Source organism: Megascapheus bottae, chromosome 8 (genome assembly GCF_031878675.1).
Source record: "Megascapheus bottae isolate mThoBot1 chromosome 8, mThoBot2.hap1, whole genome shotgun sequence".
NCBI classification, from domain to species: Eukaryota; Metazoa; Chordata; class Mammalia; order Rodentia; family Geomyidae; genus Megascapheus; species Megascapheus bottae.
Genome location: NC_143516.1, coordinates 62496693 through 62510357, shown reverse-complemented (window position 1 = coordinate 62510357; position 13665 = coordinate 62496693). Strand labels below are relative to the sequence as shown.

General features: G+C 40.9%; 1 pseudogene; it reads left to right on the top strand.

Annotated features, from left to right (window-relative positions):
• Positions 1 to 10460: 10460 nt before the first annotated feature.
• Positions 10461 to 10953, top strand: LOC150060033 (glutathione-specific gamma-glutamylcyclotransferase 2 pseudogene; annotated as a pseudogene).
• Positions 10954 to 13665: the final 2712 nt, after the last annotated feature.

Sequence of the window (13665 nt, the reverse complement as noted above, 5' to 3'; positions counted from 1 at the left end):
AGGGAAAACGCTAAGGGACAAGGCCCAGGACTGGCACAACAATTAATTAATTAAAGGGTCCCATAGAGCTGCCCCAGACTTCCACCAAGGAGAACTCAGCGAGAGAATTCTGTCGGTGAGGCAGGAGCCCCCACACGCCCTGTGCCTGCAGGTTTGACTCTCCAACATCTAGAGAATGGGAGGAAATGAATTTCTGTTGTTTATGAACTACCCAGTTTATGCTATTATATAATAAAATTTTGTCGGGATTAAAACAGAGCTGTATTTCTCAGCAACTCAATTTGTTTTAGGACTTTACAATAAAATATTTGCGAAGTGGTTGATTAACAAAACAGAACCCCTCAAAAAAGTGGAATCATCAGTTTTTTTTTTTAAAAAAATGCGTATTACAAATCTAGTACAAACTAGTTGCCAATATTTTCCCTGATAGACACTTTGGAAAACAAACACAATGTGACTGTTTTACTGAATATTATAAATTGCAATAATTTATGACTCATTATATAAGTTCATATGAAGGCAGTGATTTTATAAGCACTGGTCATGATAGCTCACAGACTGTTTAAAACTTCAGTGTGTGAGATGAGTCCATGTAATGAGCTCGTCTGATTGGATTGTTTCTTATTTGCAGAGGAAAATTGGACTGCTATATAAATGCTTAAAGCTAAATTATATTTCTCTCATATGCCAATTACACTTTACATGATTTTGCTTTATTTATTTTTAAAAAAAGCTCTGTAAACACAGTAACATTACAGAAATAATAGTAAGTATAAAAAAAACAAATTGCATGCCAGGTACCGTGGCTCATGCCTGTAATCCTAGCTACTCAGGAAGCTGAGATCTGAGGATCGAGGTTCAAAGCCAGCCTGGACACTAAAGTCTGTGAGACTCTTATCTCCAATCAATCACTAGAAAAAAGAAAGTGGAGCTGTGGCTCCAGGGGTTGAGTGGTGGCCTTGAGCTAAAGAGCTCAGGGACAAGGCCAGGCCCAGGTGTAGGGTGATAGCCTTGAGCTGAAGACAGTGCCCAGGCCAAGAGTTCAAGCCCCATGATTCCCCTCCCCCACAAAAAAATCACATTAATACAATACTCATTTTTGAGAGAATATTACTTTCCTTTCCCTTTCTTTCTTTCTTTCTTTCTTTCTTTCTTTCTTTCTTTCTTTCTTTCTTCCTTCCTTCCTTCCTTCCTTCCTTCCTTCCTTTCTTCTTTCTTTCTTTCTTTCTTTCTTTCTTTCTTTCTTTCTTTCTTTCTTTCTTTCTTTCTTTCTTTCTTTCTTTTTTCTCATGTGGCTTGAACTCTGGGCCTGGGCACTGTCCCTGTAGAGGTTAATTGGAGATAAGAGTCTTAGGTCCTTTGTGCCTGGGCTGGCTTTGAACCTTGATCCTCAGATCTCAGCCCCTTGAGTAGCTAGGATTACAGGCGTGAGCCACCGCACCCAGGTACCTTGTATTTCTTATACATACATTTTCCTAGGTGAAAACATTCGGTCCCACTCAAATATATTATAGCTTCTTAAATTCTTCTCTTGTTTTGCATTTAAATGCCTTATTTCCATTGTAAACACAGGCTTTTTAAAAATGCATGATAAATAAAATGTATGACACCCTTGCTTCCCCAGAGGGCTTATCAACCCTGTGGAGACGCAAACTGTCCATGGCATGTTCTCAGTGCCACACCGGTGCCCTCTCTCCTCCCAGGCAACACTTTTCCACCACTGAGTATTGTTAAGCCCAAGTGGCTCCACTCTAAGAGACATGGGGTCCTTTGTGTTAAAACTGGCACACACATGAAGCAAGTGCTTGTGATCATGTCAGTTATCCTTTAATAGCTCTAGGCCAGGACAGATCGTATTTCCTATTTCCAAAGTGCAAAGATCTACCCCAGGCATCTTAGCACTGATAAACCCTTTCTCTTTTCTGCTAGTCCCGGGACTTGAACTTAAGGTCTGAGGACTGTCCTTGGGCTTTCTCAAGGTTAGAGCTCTAGTACTTGAGTCACAACACCAGTTCCAGCTTTTTTTCTATGTATATGGTACCGAGGAACTGAACCCTGGTCTTCATGCATACTAGGTAAGCACTCTACCACCAGGCCACACTCCTGGCCTGAGCCTGGGTTTTTAAGTCAAGTTGACAGAGGTCCAGCTGTGGTTTTACTCCTTACTGTTATGGACAAGCTATTATTTAATTGCAGAAAAACAATGACTTTAGAATCTGCTGCTGAGAGCCACCATCACTTAGTAGAAAGGCAGAGACGCCACCAATGGTATGCAGGCATGTTATTTAATCTCAGCCTCCATTGTCAGATTTAAAAAAAATTATTTTGCATGTATGTGCCAGGGCCTTGCACTCTTGCTTAGCTTTTTCACTCAAGATTGGTGCTCTACCATATGAACCACAGCTTCACTTCCAGCTTTTTGCTAGTTAATTGGTGATGAAGAGTATCATGAACTTTTCTGACAAGGCTGGCATTACAGTGTGGTCCTTAGGTCTCAGCTTCCTATGTAGAAGGGATTCCAGGTGCCAGCCACTAGCACCTGAATTCATTTGTTTTTAAACTGGAGAGTGACACTAGTACTTATCAGGCTGCTGTGCAAATTACAGAAAGGACTATTGTAGTAGAGTCTTTTGCATAGAGTTGAATATCTAGTAAGCCTTAAATACATATTTATTCCTCTTATGTCTTTTTCTTAAATACATACTTTGCAAAGGGATTTAGGAAGATTAAATTCCCTTTCAAGCTTTCTATCATATGGCTGGTTTCTTGGTTACTAACTTCATTTCTTTGATCAATTCAGAATGGAAGCACGCATGGAAATAAATGGATGGACTGGAAGAACCAGATGCTCGTTTGCATTCCGGGGCCTGGAGGCTGCTCTAATTTTATTTTTAAGTAAAGTCACACATTATGGCAGAACTAAGTCTGCTGTAACCCAAGGAGTGTTGAGAGAGCTCTGGGAGGATTTCCTTCAGCGGGAGATTCGGAGAGGAACCCCAGACCCACAGTCCTAGGCCTGGGGACCGCGCCGGGCCCACGCGTGGAGGGTACCATTCGGGCTCTCCATAGAGTCCATGGTACTGCTGCTCACTCATCTGTACCCATGCCATATTTACTTATCGGCAAGTTCTGCGGCCATACATGAAGGAAATCATGCAACCTTTGCTGGAACAGGAGAGAGATCTTCCTGCTTCTTGCTTCTTTTGAAGTTGCTTCTTTAGTTCTTCTTGGACCTAGTTTGGGTTCAAATGAAGACACAGAGAAGTGGCTCACTAATACAGACCCACCAGCCACAGGTCTTGGAGCCTGATGCTCCTAGAGCAGGGAGGGCTGCATGGAGTTCCTAGCTCCGCCCCTCTGGTGTGCAGTCACTCCAGGGTTAGCATGGGCAGAAGGATCCAGAACATTTCCAACTCTTTGGAGACTGAACACAGGAAATAAGGTAACACATGGAGATGGGATAGTTTTGCACTTGAATCCAGCCTAACCTCCGCTGATCTCCTCAGTCAGCCCGTATGCAACTCCAGAGATCTACACGTTCAGAGAAGACTATTTAAGAATAGAAAAAGCAATCCGAAAGTGGGTGAAATGCTGAAAATGAAGAGATATTTTGGATCTGAACACTGCCCCACACAATGACAGTTTAATCACACTGACTTCCCAGCAGAAAATGTAGTCTGGCCAGATGGATTTGGGACCATCATTTATTTGAACGGCTCTACTGCAGTTCTGAGAAAGGAGACAAGTCACCGCCATCCAGTCCAACTCAGTTTGTCCTTTTCCTTGTCAATTGTTCTTGTTTCAGGTAAGAAGTCTCCATCAGCAGGCACGAATTTCTCTAGAAACAGCTTCTCTTTCGGAAGCTGTATGTTTGTCACTTGTACGTTTCCAAGTTTGGGGACATGACTCATGCCATCTTTCGAGAAGGCCAAAGCTAAATGAATGTGCTCTAGTAGAGTAGTGCTCAAGGTGGCAATTAATCTTGTAAGCTTCATTTAAGGGAGATATAAAATGGATGGATAATTCACTTGAAACGCATGCATTGAAGTCCTGGAAGTCATTTTTCATGTTAACAAGAGGGCAGATTGTTTCCTGGGATGAAAGGAAAGGAGACGCGTGATGCTTGGGCTAAGGTGATGATGTCACCCTCCCCAGGCGCCATGCTGTCCCCAGTGAAGGTAAATGAAAGGACCTCCAGGATATCGAAACAAAAGCCATATAACGAATGATTGTTGTCCTTAATGTACTATGTTATCTCTCATCTCCTTTGCTGTCCCTTGGTTATCTCATATTGTTACAGTATCTTACTTTGTTATCTGATATATTGAATTTATTTGTATTTGGTTATTTGAAATTTGATAGGGAAGGGGGGAAAACCAAGACGGGGGGGGGGGGGGTGGAGGGGGTAATGGATACCAAGACATGTGAAAGGGTATCAATGTATGCGAATTAATGCACCTTCTATCTGGCAAATATCATGTAACCCTTTTATTAATTACAATAAAAAATATATATGAAAAAAGAATTTCTTAACAAAAATCTTTCCCCTGTAATTTAATTACAATAATATTTTTAGTGTAATAAAATATGGTTAGTCATGGGACTTGAACTCAGGGCCTAGGCGCTCTCCCTAAGCTCTTTTGTTCAAGGCTAGTGCGATCTAGCACTCAAAGCCACAGCACCACTTTCAGTTTTCTGGTGGTTAACTGGTTTGAACCAGGATCCTCAGATCTCAGCCTCCTGAGTAGCTGGTGTGAGCTACCAGCACCTGGCTCAGAAAGTGCTTTTAAAAGAGACATGTTCCTACAGAAATGAATTCTAAGAAGTGGAAATGGGAGGGTTTTTGTGTGTGTGTGTGTGTGTGTGTGTGTGTGTGTGTGTGTGTGTTTGTTGCTTTTTAAAAAAATCTTCTTTATGCATTTATCTGCTTTTGGGAGGGTGACGGGCGCACAGTAATGGAGGGACAAAGGATGAACGAATGCAGCAGTGACACTAAATATTATGTTGAAAATGAACTATATAACTTGTGGGTGGGGATGGGAGGGAAAACGTGGGAGATAAGGGAGAAAAGGGTGACATTGTCCAAAATGAGATGTCCTCATGAGCTGGGATGTAGTTCAGTGGCAAGGCATTTGCCTAGCAAATGTACAATCCTGGGTTCAATCCCCAGTATTAAGAAAAAAGACAAAAAAGAAAGAAATGTAATGTACTCATTACCTGCTTATGTAACTGTAACCCCTCTGTACATCATGTAAACAATAATAATAACAATAAGAAAGTTTTAAAAACTAATAGTTAAAAAAAAAAGAACATCAAGGCTGGGAGTTTGGCCTAGTGGTAGAGTGCTTGCCTAGCATGCATGAAGACTCAGGTTCGATTCCTCGTTACACATACATAGAAAAAAGCCGGAAGTGGTGCTGAGGCTCAAGTGGTAGAGCTCTAGCCTTGAGAAAGTCCAAGGACAGTGCTCAGGCCCTGAGCTCAAGCCCACGACTGGCCAAAAAAAAAAAAAAAAAGAAACGTCATCTTCCTAGGCAGATATATGAACCTGCCAACATCCATTTTAAGATTCTAGCGCAAAAGAATCAAGTTCCTCTGTCAAAACAATTTTTTTTTTTTGCTAATAGCCAATAGCCTTCTAAGTCCTTAAGCAAATGTCAAAGAACAAAATGTGGCCTGGACGGAGGAGAGAGATTCCTGGGATCCCCAAGGCCTGACCTCCTCTCAGCTGCATACACCCTGGGCCTTCGAAGGTGGATACCCTTGCATGTTCTCCTCCACCGTGCTGTTGGGTTGAAGTGTGTCTGCCCCAGCAGCAGGCACCCAGGTGCCCAGGAGTGTGTCCTTCCACCGGTATGTCCAGATGCGGTCCTGCCAGGTGAAAGCAGGCCCAGAGCTGGGGAATCCTCCTGACTCAGAGGCAGAGGTGCAGCTCTGAGGCATAGCTGATTGTTCCAGGCGTCTGGAGGCAAAGCAGAGGCAAGGAAGGCTTTGTTTCTAGAACCTGTGGTGGAAGATGGCTCTGTCAACAACTCCACTTTAGACATCACGTAGGAGAGACATTTCTGCTGAAGTAACACTTCATCACCGAGGAAGTCATGAATACAAATGGTTCCTCTCATCACACTTGCTTCTCACCCTGAATTCCTACCAAAGCACCACTGGAGCCCAGACAATATTGATCTGTAATAGGGATGTTTTTGTCTTTCGACTGTAAAGATTTCAAAAGGCCAGAAATGGGCCTTCTTTTTAATGTCTTCAGGGCCTAACTGACAGCGGGAAATCAAAGAACTGCCTATTAAAATAAGATGGAGATTATTTCCATATGTACTGAAGCTATGATGCTCTTGTGTAAGAACATGTGTATCTCAAGAGTTTAAGATGGGCAAGTGTGGAACAAATTAAACCCATGTTGTTGAATTTCAGCACATAATTAAAATATGCTCCAGGAAGGAGTTAGAGAGTCTGATGATGGTGGAGGGGCATGCCAGCATCTCTGTGCAGCTGTCCTCAGCAGTGGCTAATGTAATGGAAAAGTTATTCTTAATTTTAAAAGTTTAAAAAAATTTTTAACTGTATTTTTTTGTCTTTTCTTTTTTTTTTTTGGCACTGGGGATCGAACCCAGGATGTTGCACTTGCTAGGCAAGCACTTTGCCACTGAGCTACATCCCAGCCCTAAATTTTTTTTTTTTTAAAGAGGCTTTCATTAGGTTTTTATGAACTTAACATTCCAAGTCAGTCTTGGTAATTCACGAATTCAGAAAAGTGGTTCGAATGTGGATGAAGTATTCTCCTCATTAGCTGCCATTAGAGGCAGGCAGAGCCACTGGGGAGAGGGAAGGACGAGAAGTCGCCCTCAGGAGAGTGGGTGGAAAAGCCTGGCAACCTCGCTTCCAGCCAGGATCACAAGAGTCCCTCACCTCCTCTCTGTCCACTCTCACACAGGCCTAATTCCTCAGGGAGGCTGTGAATTTGTGCAGTGCCATTTGGAAATGTCTCTTATCTATTGGACACATGTTTCATTTTAACAAGGAAAGAGCTAAGAGATCTTCTGTCCTCTGTAGGGATATTAGTTCTCTGAATTGTGAATCACTGCTGCTTGCTATCTAGCTCTTCTTCCCCTAAGTGGCAGAAATTGTCTGCTGGACGCAGAGGGTGCCAGGCTGGTAGTCTTATCAACACCTTCAATGGCATAATTACACATTCCAGAATGAGCCTCATTATGATTCTTGAGCATACCATGTGTATTTTTATCCTTTCTTATTTCTTCATAGTCTAAAGAGCATCGACTTTAACAACAAGATGACATGCATAGTCTCTTAGAGTCAGTCTTCCTTGTATTGGACACACTGCTTATGTCACTGAAGTTCTGAAACTTAGCGTACATGTCCTGTTCCAGACTACACACCCAAGCGTGCAACACACCGGACACCTCAGTCAGAACTCTTTGGGACTAAGCTGGAGTTGGAATCACTCCACTGCTATCCAACATTGATAGTGGGAAGTGTGCTCAAGAGATGAAACTGGTAAACATTAAGAGCAAGCCTAGATAAAAATTTTACACAGTAGAAATTAGCCTGATTGGATAAATACGTTCAGGCAGCCATTCTGCTACTTGACATCTAGCAATGGAGGACTGGGAGTTTGAATGGCACTGGGAACTGAACCCTTTGAGCACAGGGAAAGATGAAAGGCAGAGCAGTGAGATAAGTGCTTTCAAGACAGTGAGGTTCAGACAGACTTAAACAATCTTGGAGCTTTTGGGTCTGGCTCTCTATAGAGTTTATTTCTCCAACCAATGTGCGTTTTACCCCTGTGGGATGGGCTTTATTACAGCAGGGTGGTAAAACTTCATCATGCAGTCTTCAGACACTCCAGGGACCTTCCTAAGGAGAGAAATCATTTGATCTTTGTTTTTATTATTTTGCTTTTTTGTTTTCTTGGAATTTTCCCAGAAGAAATCAGTGACTTCCCCCCCCCCCGACATTATAACAGTTAGACAGAATGCAAACTTACTTTAATACTGATGGCTAAAGTTTTTGATGAATTTTACAGTCAAGTACTGGCATACTGTAAGGGCTATTTTGAGCACCAACAGAACTTTTTGGTTAGTACCTCACAAACTCATCCTCTAAAACTTTCTGTGTGACAAGCAGATGCTCTAAAAATACTGGTGAGTTGTGAATTCCATCAGTAGGAGTCAAGATTGGCTTGGATCCATCTCTGGGTTGACTGGAGAAGCAGTCATCTTCATACCTTTCTGTATGCTTTAAAGTCTGTTTCTTTCTTTAAAAAAAAATCATCCTTGGATGTAGGCATTGCCTTATTAAAATAAGAAAACAGGTTTAGAGGCCTTTGTGAGGTTGAGAGCTGGTAATAGATTTATGGGGATAGATATATGTAGTGGATTTATGTTCTGATCTGAACCTAAGCTCTTTCTCTCCGTAGGCCATCACCATAATGAGCCCCGGGCACTCATCTCTCACCGGGCCCCACTAACGACTCATGGATCCAGGTCACGATGTATATACTCAGCACCCAATGACCATTTGAACATTTATAACATCAATCAAGGGCCTTTCGAAATTATCAATACAAGCAGAAGGTCGTGGATGACCAATGAGAAGCATGTGTCTCTTCTTATCATGTACTAAATGATTTCATGGATCTAATGCAACTTGACTTATTAGAATAGTAATTGTGAACTGGAGGAACAGGCTCCAAGAGAAACTGCAAAAATCTCTGGGAAGAAAAGATGGGATGGGACAAAAAAAGAAATGACAACTTGTAGAGGAAATTCTATTTTATAATTTTATTTTATTTAATAAATATATAACTATTATTTTTTGTCAGTCATGGGACTTGAACTCAGGGCCTGAGAACTCTCCTTGAGCTTTCTGCACTCAGGACTAGTGCTGTACCACTTTGAGCCACAGCATCACTTCTGATTTTCTAGTAATTAACTGGAGATAAGTGCCTCGAGGACTTTCCTGCCTGGACTGGCTTCCAGCTGAGATCCTGAGATCCCAGCCTCCTGACAGCTAGGAGAGCACTGTGAGCCACCAGTGCCTTATTCTTTTTCTGAAAAAACAAAACAAGTATTTTCCTAGCACCCAACTGATGTAACAATGTTAGTATCTCAGCTCTCCTTTCTGTAGAGATCTGAAAACCCAGATACTTCCTGTCTCCTCTCCTTAGCTTTAGGAATGTGTTCAAGAGAAAAGACGTTTTGCATTGATTTGGGAAGTTAGCTTTCTTTTACTACCCACTTCCAGTTTGTCTTCCTGGCTCCATTAACATCAATTGAATGCAATTCTTTAGACATCAGCTTTCACCTGTATGTACAAAAACATAGCCCTGGATTGGAGGTGTGGTTCAGGTGGTAGAGAGCCAGCCAGCAAAAGCAAGCATCAGATAGTGAGTTCAAGTCTTAATCTCAGACAAAAATACCCCATTTTTTTTAAAGGCACAGTCCCAAATTTAAAAGAGTTACATCACTGGGGCTTTCATCCATTCCAGATAATGAGGTAACTGAGAGTTGTCAGAAAATCCCCAAAACTTGTGGGACATGTTATGCTTGACTTAGATGTGGAGTCTCTGTCATAGCATTCTTAACACACTGCATTTCATTTGGGAACCAGCTTAGAATGGAAGCTTAAACGCTCTGTCACCAGTTTCATTATTTTGTTTCTTTCAGTTCTAAACATCCCTCCTCACCACTCTGGAAATATTTTGCACAGCAAATATTTTTTTAATCAAAATGACTTAAAATGTTATTGTGAGCAATTTTCAGAATCGCATGACATCTCTTGATGTATCCTAAATTGATGAGGGATGAACCTTTCCTATACAAGATTGCATACACACAAACACACAAACACACCTCCCACACACCCATCTTTTCATCATCAAACCCTCCTACTCAACCCACCTTTAACAAAATGATCCTCTTTCTAAAGTTTTAGAATATCTAAATAATTTTTTCATTGCAGAGTACTGGCCATAATTTATTCTGTACTGGCCATTAGGTAATTTTTTTTTTCAATGAAGATTTCACTGATCCTTAGCTTCTGAACATAACAGTAAGTTTCTGACATAGCAAGATAAGAAGGAACCAGAGCAAAGCAAAGAAACTTGCTGTTCCTTTTATTAGGAACTCTATATTTAAAGAAAAGTAGGGGGAAAAAACCCAAAGGCTGCATTTTAAGAAAGGAGTGAGGGAAGTGCAGGGTACAGAGACTTAAACGGTGGAACTGAGTGATGTTTCTGGGCCATGATTGGAAGTTAGAATTGCAGCATTGGAATAGAAGCGGGGAATCATCTACAACAATGATTTTCCACATGTGGGCCTTAGAACACACCTTGGCATCCTGTGTGAAGTGGTTGAAAACACAGGTTTTGTGCACAGGGAGAGCCGACGGAGGGGTTGGCCATCGCGGGACCCATGGACTCAGAAAGGATGTGGGTATTTGGTCCCGGGCCCCTGATCTGGAAGGTGGACTTTTACACCAGGACAAGCTGGCTGGGAACATCACTGACTACAGCAGGCGCTTCTGACCACTGCAGGGTCCTGGGCAAGCCTGGAGAGTGGTGACTCTTGTTGAAGATCCTTGGGGCTGTGGATGGGGTGTTGCTTAACCGCCAGTAGGGAAAGAAGAAATAAAAGCATACCTTGAGTTCAGAGAAAGGAGGTACAGAACCATAACGATGACCTTTTTATTCAAAAGATCCCACAACCAAACCATTCAGCGGGCTGCTGTATGTTGGGAGCTGTGATAATTATCTTGGTCCTGTACCTCTCGCAGACGTTGTTGAACAAATCTTTTAAGGCAGCTGGCCCTAGTGGAAGAGATACAGAATATCTTTTTGAACTTGCAAATTCTATTAGAAACCTTGTGCCAAAAGATGCAAATGAACATCTTTTCTCTTTGGAAAAATTATAAGAAAAATAGATCCTCAATTATTTACAAAGACCTAGTCATTGACTTTTCCAAATTGGAGAGCCTTTAGTCTTCAGAGTCACTTCAGTGCATCATGGCAATGTGTTTTGGAAAGGTGTTTACTACATGAAGATAATGCTATTTTTAATCATGTAAACAGGATATCATCAAAGTTATAGTTTAACTGCAAGGGTCTAGACACATATGTTCAGAAGACTGAAGAATACCGAAAGAAGAAATTCAAGTTTTAATAGCATGATTTCCTAACTACAAGATATTGAACACTTGCTCAGTAGAAGAGAGTTCTTTTTTTTCCCAAGGCCTCTATCTCTATCACTTGAGCCACAGCACCACTTCCTGCTTTTTTGTATGTATATGGTATCAAGGAATTGAACCCAGGTCTTTGTGGATGCTAGGCAAGCACTCTTACCACTAGCCCAAACTCCCAACCCTAGAAGCAAGTTCTTTAGAAATAGTCTCAATTCAGTTCTTGTTTTATCAGAGTAAAAGAAATCCTAATGTTTCATCTTACAATGCTATTTTAATGTTACCGAGAATTAAACTAACATCAGTATACACAATAAAATCACATCTTCAATATATTTCTATACAATCATTCTATAGCCATGATTTAAAATATACAAGCTTAAAAATGTGATTCAAAATATACAGTAATATGGATAAAATTTGAGCTGTAATTGTGAATTTCTTTATTATTCAGGAATTGAATGAGTCTCAAATTCAAGCCAAAACAAGTTGGCTTTTAGCTGGGTATAGTGGCATCCAGGCCAGCCTGGAATACATAGCAAATTCTTGAAAATTTGAAAAAAATAATAAACTTGCTTTTTGAATATTAGATTTTCCTTGGAATGATAATGTGTTATATGTCTCCTTTTTGGGAAAAAATACACATTTTACTACATAGAAAAAAGTAATTAAGCTAAAGAACTCAAATTACTAATTATACAAATCAAATCCACTAATTGATATCACTCACTTTGTATTTATCTTATACTAAGTCTTTCTGATAATTACAGATTAGTGGGAATGTGTATAACAAAAGTTGTATTTGAAAAAAAGATACAGATTCTTGGGACCTTTCTGTAGATCTCAGAGTCTGTGTTTCACAGATGTACACTGCATCGTGGTCCCTACTTCTCTCTTCCACAAAAGAGAGGAAATACATAATATACGGCTTGTGATACGTGACCCATAATTAGGAGGCAGTTCTGATTTTCCTCTACATCTGAATTCAGATATTCTTAAATGACATGCATTATTGTATTTATGACTTGTTATTGTTGTTGTTGTTTTGCTCCATTTAGTCTTTGACTTGATTCTGATCAGCTCAAGCTGTTGTAGGCACTTGCCTCTGCTTCTTGTTCCCCTCCCCACCCCTTTACTTGATTTACAACCCTTAAGGGCCCGCCTTGCTGGTTCACCCCCAGTACACAGGGCTGGCTTATCTGGGTGTCCACTCTCCACCCCACCGCCTCCATTCCATTGTTTGAGGGTGTAGTCAGGATTGCATCGCTCAAGGTCTGCGATGCTGGCCAGTCATTGTTGATTTGGGCCTGACCCTGGCGTGAGCTTGCCCTTCCTGGCCTCTGTGAGTCAGCCAGGCATGGATGTCCATGTGAATTCAGCTAGTCACAGTCCTCTGCTTTACTTCTGTGAAGTCCAAACTGACATGGCCACTTTTCCCTGTCATTCTCCTGTTATCACCGACTCCTTCTTTTTGGATCAAATTAAGTCCAGAGAGGCTCATCACATCAACTCTTTCTTTATGCCATTTTGCTTGAGGGCTTGGAATGTAAATTTCAAACTCTGAGTAGAAGTAATTTATATGGCCTTGAGCTGTGTCAATGTCAGACATCTCCTCATTAGTCAGATTTTTATCATCTTTCTTCTCTTTTATCCTACCTGCCAACATAATTCCTTAAAAAACATTCCATAGGTATCTCATAATTCATCTGAATTCTCATCTGTCATTTTGATGGCCTATTTTTCAAATAAATAAGCACTTTACATATAGGGAGACCTGAATTTTCTGGAAGAGGCTTAGTGTTCCCCAACACTTAGGATGATTGATTGGAACTTTAAAAAAAACTTTAAAATCTCTTTTGGCTTATATGTGTGAAGAAATATGTTTTTCCTAAAGTAAATGTCCTTTGAAGGAAACACCATTAAGAAAATAAAACTGTGTTGTTATAAAAGATGGGTGAGAATTGTTTTCCTTAAAAAAATAATACATTACCCCATACATAGATTGAAAAACAGTGATTGTTGGTGACTTTAACACACCACTCTCACCTATGGATAGATCAACCAGGGAAAAACTCAACAGAGAAACCTTAGATTTGAACAACTGTATAGACCAACTAGATCTAACAGACATCTGCAGATTATTCCACCCAGCAACAACACAATATACGTTTTTTTTCAGCAGCACATGGAACATTTTCCAAAGTAGACCACATTTTAGGGCATAAAACAAACCTGGGCAGATTCAGAAACACTGAAATTATTCCCTGCACTCTCTCAGACTACAAGGGCATCAAATTGGAACTGAACACACATCTCCAACAACGAAAACCCTGTAACTCAGGGTGATTCAACACATTGTTGAATCACCAATGGGTCATCGAGGAGATCAGAACAGAAATCCAACAGTTTATGAAATTTAACAAAAAGGAGCACACAAAATACCAGCTCCTTTGGGAC